Source organism: Podarcis gaigeae (assembly GCF_964106915.1).
Source record: "Podarcis gaigeae genome assembly, chromosome: 2".
Classification (NCBI taxonomy): Eukaryota; Metazoa; Chordata; class Lepidosauria; order Squamata; family Lacertidae; genus Podarcis; species Podarcis gaigeae.
In genome coordinates this window covers 78,814,164-78,840,160 of record NC_139679.1, presented here as the reverse complement: position 1 = coordinate 78,840,160, position 25,997 = coordinate 78,814,164, and the positions used below count along the sequence as shown (strand labels likewise).

At 41.5% G+C, this 25,997-nt stretch overlaps 2 protein-coding genes across 3 annotated transcripts in view; one reads left to right on the top strand and one right to left on the bottom strand.

The window, feature by feature from the left end:
• Window positions 1-25,997, top strand: part of VGLL4 (vestigial like family member 4) — a 102,897-nt gene that overhangs the window by 35,018 nt on the left and 41,882 nt on the right. The gene's annotated exons all lie outside the window — the stretch shown is intronic.
• The window catches only part of ATG7 (autophagy related 7), a 159,434-nt gene continuing 149,540 nt past the window's right edge, over window positions 16,104-25,997 (bottom strand). The window contains exon 19 of the mRNA XM_083726760.1: window positions 16,104-16,258. The gene's annotated coding sequence lies outside the window, so the exon portion shown is untranslated. The remainder of the gene's footprint in view (window positions 16,259-25,997) is intronic.

Sequence of the window (25,997 nt, the reverse complement as noted above, 5' to 3'; positions counted from 1 at the left end):
ACATTGATCACTTAGAAGTAGTTTGCTTGAGGGAACTATTGTTTAACGCCTGTTTCGCCGTTTTGAAAGCTTTCCTGTGTGCAGATGTCTCTCCCCCCGCCCGAAAATAAATGTTGTTCGTGCGCTCTTTTCCTTCCACACGGGAATATAAGGGAGTAGTAGCGTGACAATGACTGGATGGCAAGTTGGCATGTTGTATGCCTGTTTTGTCTCTCTTTCTCTCGGGTCGCCTCCTGTCTTTAGGGCACAATGGGAGAGTTTTTACTACTCTGCTCCGGGGATGGAAGGGTGCCTGTAGTACAGAATACAGAGTGCCCCTTTGTTTGACTTCTCATTTCCTGTACAACTCTGAGAAAGCTCTGACACAGAGGGCTGCCTCCCCTTCCCTTCCCCTCCACAATCCCACATCTCCTCCCTCAAGAACCACCTCAAGCAAGCCTGCCTGTAGCAGAAAGAAATGCACACAGCCGCTAGGAAACACAACTTCATGGCCGTCATCTTCTGGGTGGATTTTCTCTCTCCCCCCCCCCCGCTCCCCACCCTCATGTTTGCTCGTTTCCTGACAGAGAATTGTTTGTTACCAAGTTTTGCAGTAATGTCCCGTCGCCCCACCATATGGATCCTGACCACAGGAGTGGTAGAATTTCGCTGCTCTTTTTTTTAACTAGCTGAGTTTTTAACCTACGTGCAGTTTGAACAGGCTGTAATGGCTTAGTTTTTAAGCGAGGAAAGAAAGGCACCACTGAGCTAATTGTACTTGGCAGGAGGGCTGTTTTTCTGTTGCCACACACACAAACATTGCACAAATCGCTTCCCCCCTCTCCTACTCCTTCCAGATTTTCAGTTGGAAAAATTTCCATGCTTGTTAAAGAGAGTGGCTTTTATTATGCTGGCCAGTAAATGATACCTAAATGCAAACCTGTTAAGTTTGGGGATTGGGGGGGCGGGTAAACAAACAAGGCCTTGTCAGTCTGTTCATGTTGGAAGCAGGTCAGCTGAAACTGAGTTACAGTACTGAGGAGGGTAATGATTACTACAAGGGGTGTGTCTGCTCCCTCATGATTTTAAATGTGAAAATATTAAATTTCAATGTTTATTATACATTTGGAAGAAGAGATCAGTGCGATGGCTCACTCCCTTATCTTCAGTGTTTTCAGAGCTCCCTTACTTTCTCACGTGTTTCTGAACTTTCTCCAGACTTTTTTTGCTGGTAGTAGTTGAACTGTTTTAAAGAGGCCCTTTGTTGACATGAGTCTAATATGCTGTTATGTTTAATATTTGCTGCTTTCCTCTTTTTCATTATCTTTAACACTAAACTTAAAATGTGTATGGACAAAATAAAGTGGAGAACAAAACTTGGAAAGATTTTATAACTGGGCATTCATATTCCTGTGTTTTAAAATTTATGAACATGATCTCATGTCAAATGTATGGTGAATATTTAAAAATCTTCCATGTAACTACCATAATCTTGCTATTGTAGATTGGTATAAGCAGTGATGATTGTCTTGGGCACAATCTAGGCACTTTTAAATCCCACTGATTTTAGTAAATGTGTGAGTAACTATGTCCCTTTGGAGTGGAGGGGATTCTTGGTTTGGACTGAGTGTATTCAATTATAACAAGCTCATTTCTGCTTACAGAGCATGCATTGGAGATAAATTTTGTTGGAGATACATATTGTGTTGTTATCTCCATTTTGGATTTTTTAGAATTCTAACAGAACTTAAACATTGCTTGAGGAAAGCACTTTGCAGCTGCAAGTTTTACATGACAATAGAATTGGGGAAATTCCTGAAGCAAATGTGTTAACTTTGGTGATGTTCTCATGGATACTTTAATGCAAACAACAACCCCCCCATGCTATGTAATCCTTTTGCAGTCCATTTTGAGAGAGGTTAGTGAAGTGTAAACAAAGAGTAGGATTTTCTCTGAGGAGGAATATAAACCGTCTTTCTCTAAATTATTGTTACTATGAAAACATAAACATTTTCAGAATAGGCTCTTCTCTGCATCTTTCTAGGATGGCTTCTTTCCCAAGAGAGGATTGCTGTAAAGGGGAGCAATGGAGATCTCAGAATATCACCACATGGCTTCACGGAACATAGTCTTCCTTTCAGGGAATAAGCTTCTATACATAAAGTGCATGAAAGTGTTATGGAAGTGAATCATATCCATCTGCATAACCCACTTATATGACCATAATCTATAAAATTAGAAGGGGCTTTCCAAATCTCTGTTTTTTATTCCACAAACATGCATTTGTTCATTTGAAGTGGTCTCTCCTTAGGTAGCACTTCCTTGTAAGGGATATTGCAGTTTCCCAGCACTTAAGGGAGAATAGATTGTCAGGGAAATGTGATTCTGTTCCCACCCATGCTCTTCATCTACCATTAAATTGCTAATGTTGTTACTACTGTTGTTGTTGTTGTTTAGTTGTGTATGAATCTTCGTGACCCCATGGACCAGAGCATGCCAGGCACTCCTGTCTAATAATGAATGCCAAAAGGAAGGTAGTTGTGCACCACTGGATAGAGGTTAAGAGGTGAATGGTGATGATCAGTCATATGAATCTCTGTCATCCTTGTCCTTTCATTATTATCTTTTTGGAATTGTTTGCTGGATGACTGCCCCTGTGTTTTCCATCTCAGGTGCTGGTTTGCACATCCATGACTATGCCTTTACTATGAACTGCTTGTATTGGGTCTTCCCTTCAACTTCTGCCAGTTAACTGTGTGAAAATCCCTTCCCTTTCTCAGTACACAGACATATTGTTAGACTTTGAAAATGGAGAGCAAACAGCAGCCTGGTTGCCTCCTTGCTGCAAGGCTGTTGCAGGATGAATGAATGGACCACATTTGATGCCATGGGTATTACTGTACATAATAAAATGCAATCAGTGGATTAATCTTCTTGGAGTACTTCAGAGCATGTGGTTATAATGCGCATAGTTGCAGGATCAGCGCCTTGTTTGAGTGGCGCCACAACAGTGCTGCACTTGTGGCTACCACCCTGGTGGGCCCCATGAGCTTAACATATGGTAGGAGGATGGGTGGTAGTACACATCCAGCAGCTGGGGAGATGAGCAATGGCACACAACCCAGCGCTCTGGTAGGAAGCACCTGGTGAAGTTGTTCTAGCTCCCAAAATGCCTCTGGATCCTACATTGGGGTCCAGAGACATTCTTTAAAATTGATGTGGCATTTGCAGCCACGTCGCTCAGTGCATCTCTTGAAATTATGGGTCATTAGAAACATTTTTAAAGAGGCTATATTCAGTAGTGGGCTCTGGCATTTTGCTTTTACTTTCTCCACACTGAATTTGCATGATTTGCATCTAAAATATTCAGATACTCAAACAAGTATAATTCATTTATGCTGTTTATGAATTGGCCCCAAATGCAAATTATATTCTATAAAATGTACTGTAAAAAGCAGTGCATTTTCTTCCATATATATATGACTTTGATGTCCCTTTTGGCTTATCTACAGAGGCATTTTACTGCACAGATTTTCTGCTTAATCATAACCTGGATTCCTCTGTCTGCGGCTTGTGTGGGAATCTGGCTTCAACAACACTGGTGACAAAATAATGCTGATAACCTGGTGGTCTTGTTGATGGGAATGTGTGCTTCCTGTGGGGGGATGGTTTTTACTTAACAGGAAGACACTGCTTCTGCATAGCTGTGATTTGAGTCTGGTGAAAGTTGGCAGGTTTGTGTGAAGCAGAAGTTGGAACTGGATTAGAAAGTTCATTCAGAAGTGTGCAGTGCTGTTAACAGACAGACAGGGTCACTCTTAGTCTCTTTGCCCATTGTGTCACGCTCTTGTGGCCCAGTGCACCGAGGAAGTATGAAGTTACACAAACAAAAACAACTGGCAATTTAGAAACTGCTTTCCCATCTAATTAGGCCTTCCTTTCTGAAGAAGGTTGGAGTGAAGGAAGTATTCAGATGCATTTTCAAGTTAAGGAAAATATACAAGACACTGTTTTGTTTCATTGCATTATTGTTATAATGGAGTCCACAAGTTTCAACTGAGATCTGACCCAGATAATATGTGGAAAAAGGAATACAACGTAGTCACTACCTCAAAAATGTGCAGTCTGAATAAACAAGATGGACAGAGGAGGTAGAAGGTAGAATAATTTGCCAACAGTGCACAAGATATTGGGGCAGAGGCAAGAGGAGAATAAATCACTATTTTTGGTTAATGTGTGCCATTAAAAAAAATATTGAAGCTGCAGAGGGGTAAAGTACAGCACATCTTAATTTATTTGACATAGTTCAGATTAAGATAATAAGAATGAACTACTGTAACCTCACTGGGGTAACCAATGAGCCATGGGATTGCCCTACAGCAGGGGTGGCCAGCTCCCAAGAGACTCCCAAGAGACAGTGATCTACCTCCTTTTGGGGGGTGGGTTCAGGTCAAAGTTGTTGAACTTTTTCTCAAGGAAGAAAGGGGAATCAGCCACTCACCAACAGATCACTGGGGGAACAAACAGCATCACTGAGTAAACTCCATCTTCCATTCTGCAGATTGGGCAACAACGGAGGGTGAAGTGATGGGGCAGGGCCGGATTCTATTTTACCTATGCTAAGGAAAGGGACCCAGTGATTGACCATGATTTACCAAAACCTCCCAGGGATCTAACAGTAGATCCCGATCTACATGTTGGAAATCTCTGCCCTACAGGAAGTAGAACAAATTTACTCAGTTTGGGCTTGGAGGTCAACTATCTGATCTTGAATTGGTGTGGATCAGTTAGTTTTGCCTAGTTCATCTTCTGCTTTTTGTAGGTCAGTGTTAGAGTATACCAGGATAGTGTTGGAACTGGTAGGTAATTGAACTGATGATGATAATGGTAGGTGTGGATATGGAAATGTAAGGCAAGCTGTGGAGACAAAAGTGGTGCAATCTGTTTATGTACAGAAAATAGTATTTTTTTCTATTCATCTGGGCATCTATAAATTTTATGCCTGATAGTCACATATATTTAAGAACCAGCAAACTTGTACAGAATTTGACTACTCACTAGGGTAAAGATGCAAATATTGCTGTGGCATTTCCTAGATTGCATATGGAATAACAGGCACTAAGTGATGTGTTTGTAGTTTGACTCTGGATTTATGCTGCACTGGAAACTTCCTTTTAATTTCTTAAGGCTGCCACTTCTATGTTACAGTCCCAATAGGGAAGCTACTAGAACTACTTCTGCATGGCCATGCTTTTTGCTGGTGTCTGCCAAGAATGTCTAGTGTCGGTGTGTAAATTCTGATGAGCCTGTTGCATACAATAGGGATGCTTACAAATTTTACATCCTGAGTAAGAAGGCCTACTATGAGATGAGATAGCAAGTTTTGGGAGCCTTGACATTTTGCATCAATACTAGGGCCCCGTTTAAACAAATATAGGCCCCATGTGGGCGTTTGGGAACGTGTGGAGTGCATAGTGAATGATTATTGTGAGAACCAGATTTTCTGTGTGAACACTGGCCCCACCATTGCTGCAATTTGTGTGGTTGTTGTGACCTGAAAAATATGGCTTCATGAACAATCAGGTTCTTCCTCCCACTTCAGACAATACCTCAGCTTTAGCCTGGAGGTGATCTTTGCATGTTTCCTGGATTTTGTGCCATAGCTTAAAACTTATTTTATGTGAACCTGTGGAAGAAGAATGAATGTAGTTGAAGCCTCTTCTGTAGCCTGTAGGTGAGGCCAAATTCTCAAAATGTGAGAATGTGCTATTGGGCTGCCCTTATGAAGCGTACAGATGCCTCGGTGGTGACGGTGGATCGTCTTCCTCTTATTCTGTAATATTATTGCTTTTTGTTGGTATTGTGGTATTCTTGGGTAAGAAATAACAAAATGTCATCAGTTGCAGAGAATAGTCTTTCTTCTACATCTTATATGGACGGTAGGGAAGACTGAATGTTAAAACAAAGGAAATTAGACCCATATGTGAGGACTAGGACCACTTCCCCCCCTCCCATTTCTCCATGACAGCATACATTACTTAGTCGCATATTACATAATTACTTCGCTTACTTCCTGTAACAACAGAGCATGAATTGACTGCAAGTAATGTTTAGCAGTGTGGCAGAAGGCAAACCCATTTTGTCTCTCTCTTCTCAAACTGCCTAGTGTATAGATACGCAATATCAAAAGCTGAACCTGAGAGTTAACACTGCAAACTTTAGTTTTGCATTAATGTACAATTTGCTTCCAGACACAGTTTGCTTGTGTACCGGTGGTACATGACCCCAGTCAAGCTTGCTAAGATATATCACCTGTCTGATAATAAATGCTGGAAATGTAAAGAGGCGGAAGGGACATTCTTTCACCTCTGGTGGACCTGCCCGAAAGTGAAGGCCTTTTGGGAAATGATTCATAATAAACTAAAAAAGGTACTTAGATTTACCTTACCCAAGAAACCAGAGGCCTTCCTCCTGGGCATGGTGGACCAGAGAGTGCTTAAGAAGGACAGAACTTTTTTTATGTACGCTACTACAGCAGCAAGGATCCTGATTGCAAAACATTGGAAGACACAAGATTTACCCACACTGGAGGAATGGCACACGCAGTTGATGGACTACATGGAACTGGCCGAAATGACTGGCAGAATCCGAGACTTGGGAGAAGAAACAATTGAGGAGGACTGGAAAAAATTTAAAGATTATTTGGAAAAATATTATAAGTTGTATGAATGTTAAAAAACGCACCTTTTAGGAAATACTAGCTTCAGTAAGGTTAAATTAAAGAAATGGAAATTAAGGTACAAGAAGTCAGAGATAGAATAATGAAACAACTTTATTGTGTTAAAATGAAAACGTACATGATTTGGGTTATAATATATTTGAAATTGGGTAACATGATAAAATGGAAGATACAATAAGTATTGAAACAAGTTAACAAATTGCAGATGTTATGTATCACAGAGAATGCAGGGTTGGGAGGACGCGGGGAAGTCCAGTAGATTTGGAAAAAAGAACAAGAAAATTTGTAACTTTCTTTTTCTACTTTTATAATATGTTCTTTATTCTTTTTTCTGTATTCATAAAACTAATAAAAAATATTATTAAAAAAAAACAGACACAGTTTGCTTGTGTCCTGCTAAGTTGCAAGTCAAATTTTTTTAACAGTGCTTAGCTTCTTCGTATGCAAATCCAGGAACTTTGGAGACCTTTGACAGCTCTTAAATTCCTCACAAATTCAAAGGATGTGCTGTATCCTGCAGAACTACTTTGCATAGCACCTGTAAGCTTACTACATCATATCTAGTGTGGCAACTACACTATGAATACAAAAGCAGTATTGCTTTATTTATTTTTAAGCCTCCTTTGCATGACAATGGTCTTATGCTGCTTCTGTTTTGAAAGATCAAAATAGATAGAGCTTCTTGCTTCTGACTGAGTGGGTGTCAGAAGGGAATATGCTTCATGTAGAGAATGTCACAGGCAGATGAGCAAACTCTTAGCCCAAACTGTCACCTACAGTCCATGCATAAATATTTACAGATAATGGTAAGGAGCTTATTTTGTGAAAATAAGTTTACAGTAATTGCATTACATACATTGAGAATTAAGGAAAGTTCTGTTTATTTAATTTTTAACACCTGTTAGCCTTTGCCCCTTTGTGTATTGTCATCCTGAATGTTGTTATTGCTTGATAAGAGACCCTTTGTTTTCTTTCCTTTTTCAGTAAAAGCCCAGAAGATAATTGTTAGTGGTACATGGACATGTTTGGGTGCTGTATTTAGAGCATCAAGACCATGGTTGCAGTCAAATGTGCACAAAGTGTAAGACAGAATGCAATTTCATTTTACTCCTTCATTGATGCTTATATTGCAGATTTGATTTATGCAGGCGAAAGCCATTGTGCATACTATAAGTCCAGTACAGTGATACCTTGGGTTAAGAACTTAATTCGTTCTGGAGGTCTGTTCTTAAGCTGAAACTGTTCTTAACCTGAAGACCACTTTAGCTAATGGGGCCTCCTGCCGCTGCTACGCTGCTGCCACACAATTTCTGTTCTCATCCTGAAGCAAAGTTCTTAAACCGAGGTACTATTTCTGGGTTAGCGGAGTCTGTAACCTGAAGTGTATGTAACCTGAAGCGTACGTATCCCGAGGTACAACTGTACAGAACTCAGATTTGTTAATGCAAGTGAAAGAGTGTAACTAGTTAACAGTGTTGCCTTGAAATGAAGTCTGCCTTCTGACAACTTGTTTTATTGAGTATTCATCTTGATTGGTTTGCACAGTTTGAGGGGACATTATATGACACCAACTGCTTACTCATTCCAGTTTGTTTGCAGGGAAGTTATATGATACTGCGGCAAACAGCTGTTATCTCACACCTTTTCCTTACTTCAAAAAGTCTTATTTTGTTGCACAAAGTGCCACATCCATTTTAATTAAGAAATGTGAACTTGATTGTATGCAAATAGCAGAAGCAGCCATAGTTTAGGGAAGCTTTTAATGTTTAATAGACTGTTGTATTTTAATTTTCTGTTGGAAGCCACTCAGAGTGGCTGGGGAAACCCAGCCAGATGGGCGGGGTATAAATTATTATTATTATTGTTGTTGTTATTGTTGTTGTTGTTGTTAACCAATTCACTTTGGAAGAGAGCAATGCAGTCTGCTAATCTGATAAACAGCTTTGTGATACTGGCGCCTTATTGAAGAACCTCCAGCCTGTGGGCATAATTAGGCCTACCCGACCTCCCCAATTAGTCCATCTTATCTGGAACAGATAAATATGCGGCTGTGCCAAAGGGGGTTTGGCTGGTACCACCTATCTGTTTATTGGCTACATTTGGGGTGTGGATTTAAATCATACTTTGAGCGAGACACTTGTTGTAGCTGAGCAGATACTTCACCGTTATAGGTATCATTGGAATGAATTGGGAGTGGTTGGCTCAGCACTGTGCGACTCTTGACCAAGTTCATGCTTTTATCAAGTGATTCAGTCAGTTGATTTCTTCATTGGGTTGCAGCTATCAGGGAAGTGGGTTGTTGGTAGGATGGAAGCAGGAAGGAGACTCTCCCACCCCCCTGGTTGGAAGCAATGCTAGAGTTAGGGTAGGAGGAAGTACAGTGGGCTTCTGAAATGGTGAACAAATACCGCTTTATCATGAGGACTACAGTGGCTGGCTAAGCGTGATTAATAAGCCACTATTATATTTTCCTAGGTAAATGGTAGGTTTTTGAAGAAAGAAACTTTGGGCATTTAAATTAGATTGCCAGTGCCTTTGTAGATATGGCTTGGTTGCAAAGGAGATTTTTCCTTTGCAGCTGTGTCTTGAACTTGACCATGCCTGACACCATAGAAGATGTCATGAGCAGGAGAGGTAACTGTGGTTTGCACCAAATGGCCTGGCTAGGGGTTGGGCTAGATGACCCTTGTAGGTGCCTTCCAGCTCTACAATTCAACGATTAGGCCCATGGCCCAGAATTTTCCTACCACTGCACTATACCAAAAGGAGCAGATGCATTCACGGGAAATAAATGTTGTCATTTCTTTGGACCTTTGAAATTTCTTTGCTTGTCCCTGACCTGGAAATTGAGTTCAGTCAAGTGGGCATAATAATATAAAGTAGGAGGAAGCAAATAATTTCTAGTTGTGCAGGAAAAAATGCCCCATTGAAAAGCAGGAATTCCCATCCAGAATACAGCATATTGTAACAAAGGGATGAGGAGAAAGAGGTGCAGTATGGTTTCTGCAAACTGAGTTTCAGCATGCTTGTTTCTTGGATTAAATGCAAATATTTTTAGCATGGAAGGAAGATTCTTTCTTGTATGCTAAATCTGGATAAATAATTTTAGATGTTCTGTTCTAACATCTGGTGTGCATTGCTTCTGTTCAGTCCCCCACCCCACCCCCAGCTTGCATGCTGTGGCATCTTAGAAAGCTAGCACAGTCATTCTGTGGTTGGCTTAAATTAAATCACATGGAGCCAGCTAGAAGAATGCTGACATGCACAGTTTTCATGCTGAACACACTGAAACCACAGGCTGGAGTTAGAGAGAACTTCTCACTGTTTTGAGTCTAGACACTAGGCTGCAACATAAAAAAGAGAGAACAAAAGTGCCATCAGGCAAAGTTCTAACCACGGCAACCCTGTTTTTGAGAAATCTGAAAACTAAAAAAGAAAAGAAAAGAAAGAATAATCTGAAACTTTTTGTTGAAACCTACAGACAACTTAGGACTCCTGAAAGTAGCTATAACCAAATGCATTTTAGGTTTTCACCCCACACCTGTTTGCTACCTATTGCCAAATGCTTATAATGGGGTGGTGGGACATTCATAGTTCTCTAAAAAATCATTTGAATGCAAGTGGGCCAGTCTCAAATGAAAAGTTAAATGTGCACAACAGCAATTTGCACCTTTGCATCTTGACCACTGGTACAGTACTCTAGTCCACTTTCATTTTTCATTTTTATTAGAAATGTCCTTACATTTTGCTTTTCAGAATGATCTGGGTTTTTTAGTGCTTCGTCCGAGAACAGGAGTTTGTTTTTCATGCTCCAGGCATAGCTGTCAACCTTCCCTTTTTTTGCGGGAAATTCCCGTATTCCAGCACTGTTTCCTGCTGCTTCCTGCTGCTATCCCGGATTGTTAGATATCCCGTAGACTGTCCCTGGGACAGGTGAGGCTGCTGATCCCTTATTTTCAAATCTGAAAGTTGACAGCTATGGCTCCAGGTGCGTAGTTTTGCTGGTGCAACAGGGCTTCCATTTCCTGCTCTTTCCCTCTGCAGCACCTGCTTGGGAGGGTCTCCCAGCCCTTGAGCTGATTTTGAGGCCACATGGGGAACAAGAGAGGAAGTGGAGGCTCTGATACACTTATAGAAGCCTGTTGCGGCATTGCGGAGCTGTAGCACTGGATATGGCCCTGGTGATTTGATCATTGCTTCTTCTTGCACAAATGGTAGTCAATATGTATAGCACCACAATGTGAAAAAATTCTGAAAGTTGGCTGCACCAGCAAATAAAAGCTCAGAAAAGGCTGCTGTGCCAGTGTGGTGTCAGTGATGATATGCAGAAAGATAGAACGGGTTTAGAAGAAACTGCAAGGTTACTCGTGGCCAGCCAGTCACTAGTTCCCACAAGTAAAACATTAGTACATCAAGAATCCTGATCCTAGATGTAAACGTACACTGAAATAATACCAAACATTTGCACATCTATCTAAAAATAGGACCTTTCACCAGCTAGCTGGTTGGGGCACCAATGCCAACCAATGGCTAAAAGATGCTTCTCTTCCCAACCCTATTCTTCCTTTGCTTGTGTGACTGCTTCTGCCACTCCTGTCCTTTAGAGAGGGAATATTTTAATCCTTGAAATCATGCTGAGATTTGCGGCCACTCTTATCTCAGCACAATTGCAAGAGTGAAGAGAAATATTTCCCTCTACCACTACTCCAGTGAGACATGAGCCCTCATCATTGTCCTAATCTTGTCACTCTCAGATTCACATTCCACTAGGGTGGGAAGGGATGTTCTCTCTCTTAGTGATCATGGGAAGTGAATGTTTGAATCCTGGCCATATTTTCTGATGCCTCTTGACAGATTTGCCCAGTATTGGTTCATGTAAAATCCTGGTAAGAGAACAAGCTTCCTTCAGATTTCTTGTTGGGCTTTACTTTTTCCCAGTAACCATTCTAATTGCACATGAGGACCATTTATTTCTCCAAGGAGTTCAACACTTGGTTATTAGGTTGGGCCACTTTCCTGTAGCTTGTTCATACTCATTTGCTGCATAGTTCAGGGGTAGTCAATGTGGTGTCCACTGGATGTTGTTGAATTTCTACTCCAGTTGGACTCAGCCAATTGACCAGTGGCCAGAGGTGATTGGAGTGTGAATGCAGCGAATTCTGTAGGGCATGCTGGCCACCCTGGAGTAGGCAATGGGTTTTAAAAAGGAGAAAAGTTAGCCAAAATAGTCGACACAAAATCATTAGCTGGTTTAATGAACCTTAGGCAAAGCATAAACTATTTAAAACTTTATTTTTTAATCCCTGATTTTATTTACATGCATCTTTATATAGTAAAAAGGGAGAGGCTGTATCTTACATCTTTTCTGTTTCTCTTCTCCCCACACTCCTCTGCAATTACAGCAACACAATTTCATCAGGGATTGTTTCAGCTCGCAGCTGCATCCCCCCACTGCACCTTGAGCTTTATCATTCAGTCCCATCTGCTTCACTGGGGTAGTTATGCTAAATCAGTTTTCAATAGCCACAGGAAAACAGCATCATCTGGAACATTAGAGGAGACTTTGCCTAGTTTGTACTGTGAGGCTGGGGGCAGGGAAGGGTTTGTTTGCTTAAGGAAGCTTACCCTTTCCTTTCTGGGAACTGCTGCAGCTATACTCGACCTCTGTCTGCTCCATACTTTGCAGTGGTTCTCTGTTCCAAGAAACTGCTTCCTGTTCCTTGTTCATATGGATCATATTTGGGGGATTATCTGGTGAAGAACAAGGGTGAAAGTTGTCGCATTTGATGACCGAACCATGTGATAGGATACTGATCATTCCATTTAGTAAGTAACCTGGTGCCAGATAAATTCAGGCACATGACAGAAGGGCATGCTGTGTAAGGAGCATTTCCAAGTGCTGCCTTTGTGTAGCACTGCAGATAGGACCAAGTAATTGGCCATCAGTCAGCCTCTGAATTTTTTTAGTATCATGCGTGAAACTTTTAGGGACTTTCAGAGTGATTTTTGTAGTTTTTCCTCTGCTCTGAGTCACATAGGGAGCTGTGCCTTTTTGAGTTTTATGTAATGCTTTTAAAAAATCCCCATCATTGTCGTATATTTTTACCATTCATATTATCCATAGTATTTTGTTTTTTGTCATGTGACATTCTGAGTAGGTCTACCCTGTAGGAGAATCCAATAGCGTGTCTTCTTGTGTCTTCAGTTCTGAAACTGATTTTCCACTTATCCTTACAAATTTATCAATTTATTTTCTTGCACCTGCATGTGTCAGTATAATTGTGTGATCCTGCCCTCCGCATTAACAATGAAGGGAACATTTGCTATGATCCACCTACCTTCATTTTTCGTATTAGTTTATTTATTTCATTTTTGTATAGCTTCCCATAAAACAGCCTGAAACAATTTTTAATGATACTTTTTGTTAAAGGAAAGTCAGCACAGAAAGGAGAAACAGTAACTTGGTTTGAATTGAGGTCCTCAATACAGTACCTTGGTTGTTTATGCTATAACCAGCTCCTGCTTCTGTGTTATTTTCCCTCAACTTTCCATAGGACTCACTTGCAGATGAAAGCTAACATTTTATTTATTTATTTGGCTCTAGATTTGCATAGTTGTCACAAAAACTAACTTTATGGTCAGTAATGTTGGCTGTGGCCAACTCTATAAACTCAGAAGAGCCTTTCACCCAGTTTCCTACATCCAGCCACAGCTATAAGAGCTACTTGAAACTGCAACTATATTGAAGAAGAACTCCCTATTCCATTCCAGCAATCTACCCTACTGTCTAAATCCTTTTCTTTGCAGTTTACTGCAACTATGTGATGAGCCGCTGATATCAACAAATGTTTCTCTATGCCAGGCACCCCCAAACTTGGCCCTCCAGCTGTTTTGGGACTACAATTCCCCTCATCCCTGACCATGGTCCTGTTAGCTAGGGATGATGGGAGTTGTAGTCCCAAAACAGCTGGAGGGCTGAGTTTGGGGATGCCTTTTCTATGCAGCTGCATTTCAACTGTCATGCTTTTGATTCAAAGTGTAAATGGAAACTTTCACAAGCACACACTTCTCCCTTAAAATGGTAGTATATATTTCACGTCCTCTGCAAGGGGTTTTCAAGGTTTCCATCATTTCAAGTGCTTCTTTCCCTCATAATGGAGTTCTGTAACTGAGACGTCATGTCCTGTGGGAACAGATGCAACATGGAATCCAAATGTGCTTTTTAGAAAAGGTCTCTCACACACAGCAGTTCAGAAGCATGTTGAGATGCAACACCACAGTTTGCCTCTTCCTCTGGATGGCCTGGGTACTAATTTGCTTTAGAATTTATTTTCCATTCCTCCCAATTGGCTTCTTTTTTTTTTAAAACAGTCAGCAATAAATGAAATTGTTAATTATGAAACCCAGGTTTTAGCATTTCATTTCCATTCTCATGGCAATTTCTTATGACTGGACTATTCCTGGAAAGGAGTGGGTTTGTACTTTCTTCCCCTGAGAGACATTATCATAATAGCACAGAATAAAGTAAATTCATCTTGGCCCCTTCCCATAATGCAACAGTCTGTTCTGTTTAGACCACAATCCATTCCTGGTTTCAAGGGTCTAGTCATAGTTTGGGCTTTTCTCAGATACTCTCTGTCTTAATCCAAAGTGTTAGTCTGAACAGTGGTGGTGGTATTTGTTTGTTATAAAATCTGCAGTGGGACTGAACTGGTTGAGTTGGCTCCAGAGGATGATGAAACTTCTCATCTTTTGATTTCCCTATTGTTAACTATTAAATGGAGGAGACAGATACATGGGGGAATGTAGCCTGCTGTACAATACAGTACCAGGTTACCTTTCAAAGAATAACCCGAAGTTTTTAATAGATAGTGAAAAGCTGATGTGATTATTTGCTTTGCGAGGGATACCAAATGTTAAAGGAGATTTTAGTCACTCCAGTCGGCAGCTAGCCTGATGAAGCCCTTAATATTTTTTTTGACAAGTTTGGCTTAAATATGCAGGCTGTCTTGATTCCAAATTTTGAAGACAGGAATGTCAAGACTCTTGCCAGAGTCGTAATTCTGATAATGAGGCTAAAAGTTCTAGTGTAGGGTGACTTGTAGGAAAGCATGAATAACAAACGTACGGGTAACTTCCTTCTCTGTGCTGCTGGAGGGGGCAAAGATAGGGCAACGTGTCTGTCTGCTGGGCTTGTGTCAGTGGGGTAACGGGGCTGCTGTAGAACCTGTTTCCCCCTGCACCTGCTCAGTGTAGTGCAGTAGTAGCAAGCTTAGGATCTGGAAATGGGCTGTGGCAGAGGCAGAGCTGAGCCATAGACCGGTTGGATACAAAGCTGCTCTCCCACTGCTGTTTTGGGCCCCTCTGCTGTGGCAGTGGGAAGCTAGCACAGCAGGGGGGGGGGGAAATACCCCATCATGTCCAGTATAATCAACCAGAGTTTGGATGTAGTGGTCCATCTGCTGCTCCACCCCAGTGCTCCCCGCCAGGGTTAGGATTGCTCTGATAACCTTGTGGCCCCTTAATGACTAGAGTTCAGATCACAGGAGGGCATCACTAAATTGGTTGCTAAGAGTAGTAAAGGGAGATGGCTTTGCATATGCTGGGCAGACATAAAGGTTTGCACAACTTCAGAATAGAGGGAGTGGGGTAGCCAGTTGTGGTGACTTAACATTTTACTGCAGCATGACTAATGTCATGGACTTGCTAGATGCCGAGGAGTGGTGGGAGGCACCAGCTGGGGAGCCCCCATAGAGAGAAGGGAGCAGACTCAGGAGGAGGTTCCAGAAGCTGAAGAGGCAACAGGGTTTAGTGAGCAGGAAGAGGCTGGGGCAGAGAGCAGTCCAGGCTCAGAAGCAGAAGAGGAGGGGACCTAAGAGGCAGCTATGAGGCAGGCTGCTGAAGAAACCAGGGAAGTTTCCCCTCCTACTGTGACCAGCTCTCCTCCCCGCTGGTCTCCCAGAAATGTGGAGAAATGAAGAGGGTGGAGCAAATGGAAGCAAGATGAAGGAGCCATAGGCTGTTGGGGAAGGAACCCAGGGGAGGAGCCTTAGAGAGTGGTGGGAAGGCAGGGACCTCCAGCCCTTGCAGCTGCCTCATTGGGGCAAGACTACTGGGAAGAGTTGCTGTGATCACTAGGCCTGCACTGTTCTGGTTCCTTTGAATAAAGAATTAACTTCACTGACACTGGGTGTTTTATTGCTGACCTGCTCCTGTCTCTGGCTCCTGACACTTAAATGCATGCATCACTGTCCATAAGTAAAACCAAGGTTTAATTTAAGCAATATTTCAACCTCTTTTTCATCTTGTTGTAAAACTGGAATTCATGTTTGGCACTAAAAAACATGTCAGGATTCCACCTTAAGATGTTGCTATAAGCACAAGTTCTAACTCATTTTAATGTTGTAACCATAATCTTGCACAAATTTACTTTTGAAGTGGAAGGGCAGTCATTAAGCTTTGATCATTTTCACCCAATGACAGACAGGCCTTTGATCATTTTCGCTTTCCTGTGTCTTGTGTTTCAAACAAGTTGCTTTCCTGGATAACAGAGAAAAAGAAGACAAGGATTCAGTGATGCTATGACTCTGGGAAAGCAGTAGTAATTTGAACTCCATATCTAATGTATTGCATACTTAGATGAACAGTTTTGTGCGTTCACAGATTTTTATTTTTTGATTTCTTAAAATTTCAGGATTTTTCTTAATTGATGTTTGGATCAGTGTTGAAGACAAAATGAAGAAATATCATATTCAGTACATGTAATTTTCTGAATGTACTCATCTGTGGAAACTAAAATAGCTTTCCTATGCATCCAAAATACAACATTTCAATGGAATGTTTAATTAAGCATATGTGACCCAAACCATGCAAGGGAAATCCATGGACATTCTTCACCTAGCTCACAACCTTCACCAGCTTGGCATCTCCAGACCTTTTGGATAATAGCTACTATCAGCAGGGAGCACAGCTGGGCCCCAGGTTGGTAAAGCCTGATAGAGCTAATGAGATGCACATTTGGATATATATCCCCATCTGGATTGTGATGGCTTATCTGGGTTCCATTGAACTGGCTGAAGAAATCTTTTGATGTTCATCTCCATTTGGGGCAACCAGTTGTACTCTACTAGTAATCTGAGGGGGTTGTATGAATTTTCTTTGTCCTACAGAAAAATGCATACTCTTGTCCTTGTGTAGTTCTTCACATTGATGTGCACAAAGGCTTTCCATTTGAGCCACAAAGTAGGAAAAACAAACATAGAAAGAGATTATTATGAAACATGTTTAAGTATATCAAAATATATTTTTCAAGCCAACTTTTTTTGAACGTCCACCTTTTTCTACATTTCAGATTTGAAATCTTGGATATACTCTGAAGCAAATTCTTGTGATTGTTGTAGTACTTTCTCCAGCCACTGTGATTGTGGGAATTGCTGCTAATCAAAACTGAAGTGTGCTTGTGTGTAAGAGTACATACCTGGGAATGGCTGAGAATGTTGATGTGGGATGTGTCAGGTGCCTTGAGTATTGCTTGCATTTGAAGTAGTTTAAGGAATTGAATATTTGAATTGTTGGATGTCAACATGCTGCTCTTTATAAGTAAAAGAAAATACAGTCATATGGCTGTTTCTAACAGAAACTTAGTGACTCCTATGTGTATGTTTATAAGTTTATGGGGTGCACATTCTTGGAGCCTATAATTTGTTGACATCATCCTGTCTGGCAGAAATGAAGTGTAATTTGCAGTCACCTAGGACCTCCAGTACCTCTGCCAACAAATTGTTAAAATGGGCTGCTCAAGATGAGGATCCATGATTAGAATCACATAGCAATTCCACATAGCAAAGTGTTGGTTACCACAAACTTGTGCTGAAATAACTATCACTTACGTTCTCTAGTAGCATACGTTTGAAAGAGAATAAATAGAAATATAGTTAATTGGGGAAACCAAGGGGGAAGGTTAAGATGAAAAAAATAATTCCCATTAATTTCTGTGCATGATCATAAGTAAGATACAAGCGCTGTATTGGACCCTATGGAAGTTATTGGAAACATGTTTCACTCCCTGAAAACTCCTGAAAAGTGTCTGAATTACAGTATGTGGGATGGGGCACAGGGACTGCTGATGAGAAGAGGGGACAGAGAACTTTTTCCTTGAACTTTCTCAAATTAACTTATCTTCTGGGCCAAGCTAATACATCTGTGATTAAAAAACAAACAAACTTAAAAGACATATTTTTAAAAAAATATGTCACCACCCTTCATTATCACCCTGCTGGATAGAACAAACAATCTTATCAGCTGAAGTCCACACAGTTAGCCGTGATTCCTGCTAAAGACTTTTTCATAACTTTCATGGCAGCAATGACAGAGGGCTGCATTTTAGGTCACATGTTTACCTATGTCAATTAGCAAATAAAAAAAATCATATAAATTATATTCTTAAGGATATAAGGGGCACTGTGAAACATAATGGATAATGACAGCACTTGTTTGTGATTTAATTATAGATGAGAAAGTAATCTATGGACTTCTGGCAGCTGCTCCCACATGAGATGGCTATAGAACCCAATACGCCCCTTCATACCATAGAGAGCTGTAGATGATGAAGCAGGCCAGGCAAGGACCACATTATAAATGCTATGAGCCTCATTCTGAAGCAGATTGCACACTAGCCAGAGGACACAATCATGCCTAAGACTTACTTTGCTAGCTGTATTATGTCTATAGTAACTGTTCAGCAGCGTTTTGTGGTCTGAAGGTTGATTACCCCTGCTTTGTTGGATGTACAGTGGTACCTCGGGTTACAGACTCTTCGGGTTATGCGTTTTCAGGTTGTGTACCAAGGGAAACTGGAAAGGGGTTACTTCCGGGTTTCGCCGCTTGCGCATGTGCAGAAGTGCCAAATTGCATCACGCATGTGCGCAGACGCAGCGCTGCCGGTTATGAACACTGCAGGTTGCGGACGTGCCTCCATCTTGGATGATGTACAAAATGCCCTTGGAGACCCTCTATGACCATTTTGCTTTGAACTTTGAAGAGAAACTTGCTGTACTCAGAAAGGACCTGAGTTTCTGCAGTCTCTGTTGAGGTGTCCAGTGCCACATCTAATGTGATGTGGTGGGATCAATTTCAGCAGATAAGGCCTGATGACGTGGACAGCGTGCTTGCAACAATGTGTCTGACCATATTTGAGCCTTGTCTTCTTGGCTAATAAAACTAGCAGAGATGGTGTGACTGGTTGTGTTCAGCATGTGGTTAACACATCATTGAGTGAGACGGTGCTCTCCACTGTCCTCAAAGAGGCAGTGATGTTGTCAATCTTCAGGAAGTCTATGATATACCCACTGTACAAAGCAACTACTGACGAGTCACACATACCCTGTTTAAAAGCAGTGTACTGGAGAAAGTTGTGGTGGAGCAGGTGTAGGCATTCCTGCAGGATACCAGTTATCTAGACCCTTCCCAGCCAGGCCTGGTTATGGGATTCAATCAGTCTTGGTGACCTTTATCGAAGGTTGAATGCAGTGCTGGGCTGGATGAGGGCCAATAAACAAGTTGAATCCTGGTAAGACGGATATGCTGCATGTGATGTGCTGGTTTAGTGTCCAGGAGCTAGGCAGATTGCCTGATCTGCATGGGATTGCACACAGGGAGCAAATTCAAAGCCTGGAGATGCCCCTAGATCCAACTTTTTCACGGAAGGGGCAAATGGCCTTTGTGGCTAGGAGTCCTTTATATAAACCCTGTATGTTAAGAAAGCTGGAGGTGTTCTTGGATTAGGATAGCTTTGCCAGTGTGCTTCAGGAGTTGGTGATCTCAACATTTGACTACTGCAATGTGCTCCATATGTGGCTTCCCTTGTACCAGCTGTTGATAGAGGCTTCCTATCAACAGAGCATAAAATCTCTGCTTGAGGATCTGCATTGGCTAGCTAGCCTTGCTGTTAGTATACAACAGCCTGGGGCCAGCTTACTCGAGAGACTACTTTGTCCCATACAGTGGTACCTTGCAAGACGAATGCCTCGTAAGACGGAAAACTCTCAAGACGAAAGAGTTTTTCGTTTTTTGAGTTGCTTCGCAAGACGAATTTCCCTATGGGCTTACTTCGCAAGACGAAAACGTCTTGCAAGTTTGTTTCCTTTTTCTTAAAACCGTTAATACCCAGGGAATCCGTGCTTCGCAAGACGAAAAATTCGCAAGACGAAAAAACTCACAGAACGAATTAATTTCGTCTTGCGAGGTACCACTGTATATTCTGTTCAATCATTGCATTAAACCAGAGAAGCACTATTAAGAATTCACTTTGCTTCTGCAAGACAGAGGGCATTTCGTGTGTCTTAAGCCTCTGTTGTGCAATACTTTGCCTATTCTTATTATTAAGCGAGTACTATTGGTACTTTGTTTCAAATCCTTTCTTCAGAATCTGTTGACAGACCTTTTCTGATGTACAGTGGTACCTCGGGTTACATTCAGCTTACAGATGCTTCAGGTTACAGACTCCGGTAACCCAGAAATAGTACCTCGGGTTAAGAACTTTGCTTCAGGATGAGAACAGAAATCGTGTGGCAGCACAGCAGAGGTGGGAGGCCCTATTAGCTAAAGTGGTACCTCAGGATAAGAACAGTTTCAGGTTAAGAGTGGACCTCCAGAACAAATTAAATTATTAACCCGAGGTACCACTGTATATAGCTCAATCATAGGTTTTTGTGTATCAGTATCCATGTGTTGGCTAGGTATTTTTTCCAGTTTTATAATAATATCCCAAGGTTCTGGTCAACCTCCAATGCAAAACTGCTGGAATACCTTCATATATGCAATCCTATGCATGTTTACTCAGAAGTAAAGCACACTATGTTTGTTCAAACAATCAAACAAACAAATTGTCCAGTAGCACCTTTGTAGACCAACTAAGTTTGTTCTGGCTATAAACTTTCATGTTCATGCACATTTCTTCAGTGGGACTTATTCCCTAGTAAGTGTGTTTTGGATTGCAGCCTGCTTTACACCATAGTCTTCAGTATTCAGTGTGTTTGAATGTAGCTCTATGAATTCTTATTAAAGGTTTAAATCTGTTAAATAATCTACATGTTCAGAGTATGTGGTACATATGTAGACAAATAAACTAAGTTTAAATCCTTTTTCAACGTAGCCTCATCCATATGATTTCAAATAATATTTTTCTGCATATCCACTGGCAAACAATTGAGCTTAGTTCATGAAAAGCCTTGCTAAGTCCTAAGGTGGGCTCACAGTGCATTCTGTTTATTAATGGGCAATACAGTGTTGAGTTCAATTAAACATTTATTCGGTAAACTGATAAAATACGGTCATCATAATTTCAACCAATGAAATAGTAATTGTTCATGATCTTTACTTTCAGTATTTCAGACTCTAACCTGAATAGGGTAGTCAGCATTTATTTAGGTAAGAACAGCAATACTCAATTTGGGATGGTTCTAAATCTTCCATCATTAAAACACCCCAAACCTCAGCCTCATAAAGCATCTGGACCATTGCTTTATGTTTCTAAATGGATAAATCAGGATTCTCCAAATACCTGCTTCTTCTTTTGATAGGTGTACATTCCCATTTCTTTATGGTGTTTATATCAAACTTCACAAAAATGTAAGTTGGGGACTAAATTATTTTTAAAAACAAATAATCAGAGAAGTTCAAATTTGAGATAGTCATTTTCCACATCGGAGAGGGAGAGCAGCAGTCCTGTGAACCTTGTTCCCTTTGGGAAGAAATACTATAAATTATAGTCAAAGGCAGCTGTTCTTTCCCTGTTAATTAAAATGCAACTCTGCAAAATGTTCAATAGCTGCATATATGTTTGTCAAATATAAATGCCCTTTGTAGCAGAAAAGTCTGGAGATTGGAATGCAAAACAGGGTTTGTTGCTGTTTGAGTGAGTAGCATTATTGGTGATGCATGAAAGAGTCCAGGGTCTGAATGACAGTGTGGTCAGTCTCTCAGTGAACACCATAGAGCCAACGAAGAACAGTTCACTAAGATTACACCAGCACTTTAAATTTAGGTACATATTTATGTAGCATGGTAAAAATAGACCCTGGAATAGCATACACTGGAAGTCTTGACTTGTGAAGTATGAAAAATAATCAATTGTCACTGGGGGTTAGCGTGGGGTGCTAAGAGACTTAGTTGAGTTTTTAAAATTGTTTCTCTGTAACTTGTATTAGTCTGGCAACTTCTTCAAGAAACTTGGTCTATGCTTTAATCCTTTTGACCACTTTTGAAGTATCCTATAGCATGTGGATGTACAATGACCATTGCTTAATAGAGAAATAAAATGTTACCAGAAGTATTGTTTCTTTAAGTTCTCCAGTATCCCAGTACAGTAATTGGTGCTAAGTATTAGAAGCCTTGTTCGGGTTCACCTATGAATACGGCTGGCAACTTCAGAAGTGGCCTCTCTAGCAGCTAGCTTGGGCATAGGCAAACTCTGCCTGCCAGATGTTTTGGGACTACAACTCCCATCATCCCTGACCACTGGTCCTGTTAGCTAGGGATGATGGGAGTTGTGGTCCCAAAACATCTGGAGGGCCTGAGTTTGCCCATGCCTGAGCTAGCTGATCCTTTAGCAGCAGCTTGATCTACAGCAGTTAGCAGCTGATAATGTTGAGCTTCAGCTGCTGATTTCTGTCTAATAAACATCTGTTAAAGGGATAGGGACAGGCCAGGCTAGATTTTGATCCGCCTGCATTTAAATATAGGGACATCTTGAGAAATAGCACCTATGTGAAAAATAAAAGCAGCGGAAAACAGAGGAACTTCTGAATCTTGTAAGGTGCAAACTTTTGCAATCCCATGTCAGCATGAGGTACTATGAAAAATCCTTAGATCCCAGATAGGAGTTTGCAAGACTGAATGCTGTTCTGTCTGTGCATGCAAAAAAGTAGCATGTTAGGGAACAGGGTAAGCAAGAGCTCTTTTTCATTGCATCTGATATTATATAATAAAGGGATTAAAAACACACACACACACACCACAAGGTTATTCAAGTTTACTACCTCAGTGAAGAGTATATGTGTTTAGGCGGGTGACAATTTGCTTCTTAGGGGGTAAACCAGGCATGTTGGGAACAGCCATACTTGTTTTCATCTATACCTCCCTCATTCACAACTAAAAAGGGGGAATTGGTGTGGTCTACCTTTTGCATCAGCAAGTGCTTGCAGGTGTATGGAGATGGACCTTCCTGCGTTCCGTCAGCTGAATCACTTTCTGTCCTGCCCCGTCTACCTACTTTAGAACTGGGATGGAGGAGAGGTGAGATGCAACTGTATCAAGTGATATCATAGGGGAGAAAGTTTTGAAGGCTCTGCTTTCCTCACCAACATGCACATTTAGTTGTAAAAGTCTCCCAAGTTCCATTAAAAAAAAAAAAAAAACGTAGGAGGCAGGCATATGTATGAATGAATGTGGCTGTCCACATCATGCCTGGTTTATCTGGGGTCTAGTGCCCATCTCCCCTTCATGGATCACTGCCTTGCCGTGGCGAAGGGGCTTGAATAACTCAGAGAAGCTATGAGCTATGCCGTGCAGGGCCACCCAAGATGGACAGGTCATAGTGGAGAGTTTTGACCAAACGTGATCCACCTGGAGGAGGAACCGGCAAGCCACTCCAGTATCCCTGCCAAGAAAACTCCATGGACAAAGACAACAGGCATATAAAAGATATGACGCTGGAAGATGAGCCCCTCAGGTCGGAAGGCGTCCAACATGCTACTGGGGAAGAGCGGAGGGCAAGTACAAGTAGATCCAGAGCTGATGAAGCGGCTGGGCCAAAGCCGAAAGGACGCTCAGTTGCGGATATGCCTGGAAGCGAAAGGAAAGTCCAATGCTGTAAAGAAAAATATTGCATAGGAACCTGGAATGTAAGAACCATGAACCTGGGTAAGTTGGAGGTGGTCAAAAATGAGATGGCAAGAATAAATATTGACATCCTGGGCATCAGTGAACTAAAATGGACGGGAATGGGTGAATTCAGTTCGGATGACCATCATATCTACTACTGTGGGCAAGAAACCCGCAAAAGAAATGGAGTGGCCCTCATAGTCAACAAAAGAGTGGCGAAAGCTGTACTGGGATGCAATCTCAAAAATGATAGAATGATCTCGATACGAATCCAAGGCAGACCTTTTAACATCACAGTAATCCAAGTTTATGCACCAACTACGTGTGCTGAAGAAACTGAAATTGACCAATTCTATGAAGACTTACAAGACCTTATAGAAGTGACACCAAAGAAGGATGTTCTTCTCATTATAGGGGATTGGAATGCTAAAGTAGGGAGTCAAGAGATAAAAGGAACAACTGGCAAGTTTGGCCTTGGAGATCAAAACGAAGCAGGGCAAAGGCTAATAGAGTTCTGTCAAGAGAACAAGCTGGTCATCACAAACACGCTTTTCCAACAACACAAGAGACGACTCTACACATGGACATCACCAGATGGGCAGCATCGAAATCAGATTGATTATATTCTCTGCAGCCAAAGATGGAGAAGCTCTATACAGTCAGCAAAAACAAGACCTGGAGCTGACTGTGGCTCAGATCATCAGCTTCTTATAGCAAAATTCAAGCTTAAACTGAAGAAAGTAGGAAAAACCACTGGGCCGGTAAGATACAATCTAAGTAAAACCCCTTATGAATACACAGTGGAAGTGAGGAACAGGTTTAAGGATTTAGATTTGGTGGACAGAGTGCCTGAAGAACTATGGATGGAGGCTCGTAACATTATACAGGAGGCAGCAACGAAAACCATCCCAATGAAAAGGAAATGCAAGAAAGCAAAGTGGCTGTCCAATGAGGCCTTACAAATAGCGGGGGAGAGAAGGCAAGCAAAATGCGAGGGAGATGGTGAAAGATACAGGAAATTGAATGCAGATTTCCAAAGAATAGCAAGGAGAGACAAGAAGACCTTCTTAAACGAGCAATGCAAAGAAATAGAGGAAAGCAATAGAATGGGAAGAACCAGAGATCTGTTCAAGAAAATTGGAGATATGAAAGGAACATTTCGTACAAAGATTTCCATAATAAAGGACAAAAGTGGAAAGGACCTAACAGAAGCAGAAGACATCAAGAAGAGGTGGCAAGAATACACAGAGGAATTATACCAGAAAGAAATGGATGTCTCGTATACCCCAGGTAGTGTGGTTGCTGACCTTGAGCCAGACATCCTGGAAAGTGAAGTCAAATGGGCCTTAGAAAGCACTGCAAATAACAAGGCCAGTGGAAGTGATGGTATTCCAGCTGAACTATTTAAAATTTTAAAAGATGATGCTGTTAAGGTGCTACACTCAATATGCCAGCAAGTTTGGAAAACTCAGCAGTGGCCAGAAGATTGGAGAAGATCAGTCTACATCCCAATCCCAAAGAAGGGCAGTGCCAAAGAATGCTCCAACTACCGCACAATTGCACTCATTTCACACGCTAGCAAGGTTATGCTTAAAATTCTACAAGGAAGGCTCAAGCAGTATGTGGACCGAGAACTCCCAGAAGCGCAAGCTGGATTTAGAAGAGGCAGAGGAACCAGAGACCAAATTGCAAACATGCGCTGGATTATGGAGAAAGCTAGAGAGTTCCAGAAAGACACCGACTTCTGCTTCATTGACTATGCAAAAGCGTTTGACTGTGTCGACCACGGCAAACTATGGCAAGTTCTTAAAGAAATGGGAGTGCCAGATCACCTCATCTGTCTCCTGAGAAATCTCTATGTGTGACAAGAAGCTACAGTTAGAACTGGATATGGAACAACTGATTGGTTCAAAATTGGGAAAGGAGTACGACAAGGCTGTATTTTGTCTCCCTGCTTATTTAACTTATATGCAGAATTCATCATGCGAAAGGCTGGGCTGGATGAATCCCTAGCCGGAATTAAGATTGCCGGAAGAAATATCAACAACCTCAGATATGCAGATGACACAACCTTGATGGCAGAAAGTGAGGAGGAATTAAAGAACCTTTTAATGAGGGTGAAAGAGGAGAGTGCAAAATATGGTCTGAAGCTCAACATCAAAAAAACGAAGATCATGGCCACTGGTCCCATCACCTCCTGGCAAATAGAAGGGGAAGAAATGGAGGTAGTGAGAGATTTTACTTTCTTGGGCTCAATGATCACTGCAGATGGTGACAGCAGCCACGAAATTAAAAGACGCCTGCTTCTTGGGAGAAGGGCAATGACAGGCCTAGACAGCATCTTGAGAAGTAGAGACATCACATTGCCAACAAAGGTTCGTATAGTTAAAGCTATGGT